This window comes from Monodelphis domestica, chromosome X (genome assembly GCF_027887165.1).
Source record: "Monodelphis domestica isolate mMonDom1 chromosome X, mMonDom1.pri, whole genome shotgun sequence".
Classification (NCBI taxonomy): Eukaryota; Metazoa; Chordata; class Mammalia; order Didelphimorphia; family Didelphidae; genus Monodelphis; species Monodelphis domestica.
The window spans coordinates 75183386-75188978 of NC_077235.1; the positions used below are offsets into that span (position 1 = coordinate 75183386).

The 5593-nt window shown below is 38.3% G+C and overlaps 1 pseudogene; it reads left to right on the forward strand.

Annotated features, from left to right (window-relative positions):
* The first annotated feature begins 2756 nt into the window (after window positions 1–2756).
* On the forward strand, window positions 2757–2957 carry LOC130456211 (small nucleolar RNA U3; annotated as a pseudogene).
* Window positions 2958–5593: the final 2636 nt, after the last annotated feature.

Consider the following 5593-nt stretch of genomic DNA (forward strand, 5'->3'; position numbering starts at 1 on the left):
GCTCCTGAACATCTCTCCTCTCTGTTCTAGAATGCTCCAAACACTGACATTCCAGTTTCTATAGCCTCATCAAGTAAAGGGTTTTAGATTTGAAATCTCCTTCATTTTAGACATTCTAGGTTCTGATCTAAACTTTTAGATTTTAATTTGTTTGCTTAATATTCTGACCTCACTTTCCCATCTACATTGGTATATATGTGGGCCAGACCTAACTCCTGGTTTGGAAATTCTGTATCCTAAACTCTCTCTTTCCTCCAACATTCCCCCATGAATGTCACCTAGAAGCCCAGACACTTAGTGTGTTAAGGACCTTACAGGACATGGTATTTGGAGTTCTAAAGCTCTACCATCTCAGATATATGATATGTATATAATTTTGTTAATTATTTTATTATTATAATACATGTGTGTCCCTGCTATATTGAATTAGAAATCTAAACTCCGATTCTTAGAAATAATGGGTAAATAATATTTTGGTTTTTGTCCAGAAGCACTCTCATATCATTCATTTTAAAACAGGAGAACCATGCCCAATGGGTCATAATACTGCATATTCCCAAGGACCTACTCCTACAAAAATATTTCTGGCAGTTCTTTTTGTGTTGCCATAGAACTGGTAACTGAAGGGTGTTCATCTATTGAGGAATGGCTGAACAAGTTGTGGTCCAGGCTTTTAATGGAATACTATTGCACCATAAAGAATGACATACAAGATGATCACAAAAAAACCTTAAGACATATGAAGTAATATAAAGGGAAAAGAACCAGGAGAACATTGTTCACACTAATATCAATAAAGTTAAATGAGCAACTGTGAATGACTTACTAGCAATGCAAGGATCCAGGACAACTCCAAGGGATTCAGGATGAAACAGGTTTTCCACTGCTATAGAAGAAACTGAGGAAATCTAAATGTAGACAGAAGCTTGCCATTCTTCACTTTATTTCCTCCATGGATTTTCCTTTGTGTAAATGATATGTGTCTTCTTTTACGACCAGATAAACATAGAAATATGTATGGCATTGCATCATATGTGCAACCTATTTCATATTACCTGCCTTCTTTGAGAAGGGGAAAGATGGAAGTGAAGGAGAGAAAATGAATCTCTAAATATCAGAAAATAATCAATAAAAATGGTACTCCCAAAGAGATAATAGGGAAAAATATGTGTACAAAAATATTCATAGCCATACTCTTCATGGTGGCAAAACATTGGAAAATGAGGGGATGCCCATCAATTCGGGAATGGCTAAACAAATTGTGGTATCTGTTGGTGATGGAATACTATTGTGCTCAAAGGAATAATAAAGTGGAGGAATTCCATGGAGACTGGAACGACCTCCAGGAAGTGATGCAGAGCGAAAGGAGCAGAACCAGGAGAACATTGTACACAGAGACTGATACACGGTGGCACAATCAAATGTAATGGACTTCTCCATTAGTGGCAATGCAATGATCCTGAACAACTTGGAGGGATCTATGAGAAACCTGTAAGAATTGAGGGACGTTTTGGACTCCTGTCTGCCAAGAGTAATGTTGTTTACCAAAGACACAGAATTACCCAGAGGCAACAGGAGGTGATCCCTCAACTCTGAGGCTAACAGTATCTACTAGTTTACCCTCATTTACCTCTTGGTGAATGTTCCAAAAGTTTTCACCCAACCTCTTTGGGCCTCTTTTCTCATCTCTACAATGAGGTGACTGAACTACACGATACCAAAGGCTCTGTCCAGCTCTAAATGCACAGAATGTCAGGCCTGGGATAACCATTGAGAAGAGGATGAGAGAGTTATGAGAGTACTTAGAAGAGAGATTTTCAGATCAGGGAGAGCTCCTACAACACAAAGAGTCAGACCAGGTGTTTCCTAAAAGTTACTATAGATCATTGCTAAGAAGGCTGCTCTGGAAGTCATTTTAGAATGGAAATTTCCATATATTTATATTCATATTTCATATTCATATACATTAGCTAGAACTGGCCAGTATTTTGGAAACTAATATATCTATATATTCATTTTCTCTTTATATTTGTGTGTATATAGATACATGTATATGGAGAGAGAGAACATCAGCAGAGCTGTGATCACTTGGATGAAAACCAAAGGCTTCCACCACACATACAACTTTTCAAGGTAAATGGCCAGTACCTCATTTTCCTTAAAATAATTTTAAAAAGAAAGGAAAGAAAAATTTGATACTCTTTCGTCCCTTCATGAGGTAAAATAAACATTAATATTTGTATTTGTGGAGAGAAACAGTGTTAAGTCCTTGGAATTAAAGGGAACATGATTTGGACTTTGAAGTTGTTATAATGATAAATGCTATATCAATCATTTATTCCAAATTTATTTGAATTAGACAGTGGTGCTCCTTGAAAAATTTCTCACAATCTGATCCATAAAGTCAAAAATATTTTTAAAATCCTGAGTACTTTTGGCTAATCAAAATGGATGCTAAACAAGAAAACTACATGCTCAAAAAATAAGTGTTAGAGTGGCAAGGATAAAAAAGGCTAGCATCTTTAATTTCAAAGCCAAAGTGGTATGATCAAGTCCTGTCCTCTTTTACACTAAGACATATGCACACCAAAATGGAACACAAATCCATGCAGTAATTTCTTTGGACACAAAATCAAGGGGTCATGTACATAAGACCTGAAGGAAAGACTTCCATTTTGGAATTTTTGTAACTGTGAGACACAAATGTATTGTACAAATAATCAAATAAATTTGAAAAAATTTTGAAAAAATATAGGAAGTCAATAGTTTCAGGGATCATTCCTATACTATGTTACTAGAGAATTGTGGCAGGAAATGTTGCATGGAGATAATCTTGAAGATGAGCTGAGGTGTTCTCTTCTGAGAGATGAAGCTGGTTTGTGGGATTGCTTTTCAGCAGCTGCCTCCTGCCATGAATGACACCTCTTCCCTCTCTTTGGGCTGGGTTTATCCTCCTCCTTTTTCATGGGGTGATATAGAAGTTGATTTCATGATTTTGTCCCTTATATCAAGGACCCAAATCTAGCCGGATGTGTCCCATTCTCTCCACAATTCTCTACTTGCCTCCTGCTACCCATCACTCTCCACTTTCATTCATTATTTTTCTTGGGAGGGCTGGGTTGAAATCCCCAGCATTCCCCCAGTGTCACTTGTATCAACAGGTAACATCTTGTCTCAGCCCATCCTGTTTGATTCCACAACAGCTCTTTCCACACTTTCCCACTTAGCTCCAATTATGCATCACCTTTCACCTGTAACCAAAGTACAATCTTGGTCATTTCCATTTTGCATTCACTTTTTCCCTTGGGAGGAGTAGATTTGAATTCCCAACATTTCCCCTTGTATCCCTCCAACTCCCCCAAAAAGAACACAAGAAAGTCAGTAAACTCAAATGATACATCAAACATATTTAATCCCCTACCAGGAGTTTAGGAGCACCTAGGTAGCACAGTGGATAGAACGCTGGGCCTGGAGTCCCAATATGGTCTTAGATACTTCCTATCCGGGTAACATTAGGCACGTCTCATAACCCAGTTGTCCTCAGTTTTCTTATCTCTAAATGAGCTGGGAGAAGAAATGGCAAACTGCTACAGGAGTTTTCCCAAGAATATCCCAAATGAAGTCACCAGTAGTCAGACACCACTGAACAAGCACAACCAACCACTAGTTCATGTCCAACATCAGAAACTCAGAACAAGAAGGAAAAGTCAACAAAATACCTGTGTAAAATGGGATTTGGGGGAGAGAAGGAGGAAAATAGAAGAGCCAAGGCAGGATGAGGAGAACCTGGGCCTGCATTTGGGGCCAGTGGCTGCATCCAGGGAAGTGCCAAGTAGCGCTGCCTCCCTGAAGCTATACAGCTCCCTCCCCTGACCAGAATGAATCCTGTAGTGGTGAGGGTGGCTGCCCACCCACCCCATCTCTGGCAGGTAGAGAGAATGGGAGGTCCAGCCTACCTTGACTACTACCTGGTGCACCATGCCTAAGTGTGTAGTCCTTTAGACTGGACCAAATGGAGACTAATGATTTTTTGAATCAACAAAATGAGTCAATTGGCTGAAAAATATATAGATTATAATATGTATCCTCTAGTGGGGGGAAAGGGGTTAATTTTAAAAAGGTTGGACTTGATTATTTAAGAATGGTTGCCAGGAATTTAATTAATTCCAAAGAGATTTATTTTACAATTTATTTACAAAATATAGAGAAGAAAGAAGAAGGAAATCAGAGAGAGGATAGGGTAAGATATCTAGCCTAAGCACTAAGTAATTTACTCTCAGCCCCCACTCCTACCGCAGGCAGGGAGAGTTAGTTTCAGCTGGCCTCAGCAAAACCGAGGACCCAGGGAAATCTCTCAATAGGATAGGTCTTTCCTGAGGCTGGTCTCTTCAGAAAAAACCAGTAGTTAAGAGTCAGCTTTTCACTCACCACGTATCAGTCCAGTCAGCAGATTCTTAATCAGCCTCCACTCCAAGTTGAACTCCCAGTAAAGCTCCCAGTAGAACTCTCTCTCACAGGACGGTCCACTCCAAGTGAAAGTTCCAGGTTGAACTGCACTCCGGCAGTTGTCACTCCCTTTTAAAGGCACTTTCTTTTGTGTCACTTCCCCTAATTTTTACATCTACCAATCACTATTGATGCTTTTGCTTTTAGGACTGCCCAGGGGCAGTCAGTTGATTTTGATTTGTCACGCTCTATTTCACATGTGGGTCACAGACCTCTCACTTAATGTGTGAAATGGGACGTTTACACCTTTGGTGAGTAAATCTAAAAAATGGGTAGATCTCCCCACTACTGTAAGTACTTTTGGTGATTAAATCTAAAAAATAGGCAGAGGTTACAATTTAATCTTTACATCCCGGGAAGAGTTAATTAATTTCATTGTTATAATCAGGGGAGAGTTAAATTTAATCTTCATAATCCTTAATACCAAAAAATGTAATATCTGGGAAGGTCCTTTGAACTCTGAAGGTCTGACCATCCAGGTACCATTCAGTGGGAAAATGGGAGATGATTGTCAACTTTGAATACAGAATATTGTACCTAGGCCCCAAATTCCTCCATTCAATGTCTTCTCTTATAGCGTAAAGTAAAGACAGAATTATAAGGGCATTTAGAAGTTTCATTGTCTGGCTTGAAGACTATTTCTCATAATATCCTGATAGAGTAGAAACTTAATTTATATTCTACATCTGTGATGTTAAAAAACAAACAAAAAAACAACCCTCACATCTTCAAAGAAAACCCAAAAGGTTTAGGGGAGAACTTTTCATTTTTTGGCTTGCCAAAAACCATACCAAAACCAAACCCCAAATGCCTTGCACACTTTGACAAATATAATTCTCAATAAAGGCCATTATTGATATTATAATTATTGATTTTGTTTTTTAAGTTTTTAAATTTTTCTCTAGATTACATGTTGGTATAATTTTCAATAATCTCTTTCTAACATTTTGTGATCCATCATCTCTCCTTCCTTCCCAACCCTCCCCTTCCCCAAGATGGCAGGTAATATTATGTAGGTTGTACATATGATATTATACAATATATAGGTCAATGTTCATCATATTGTAAGAGAAGACACATATCACTT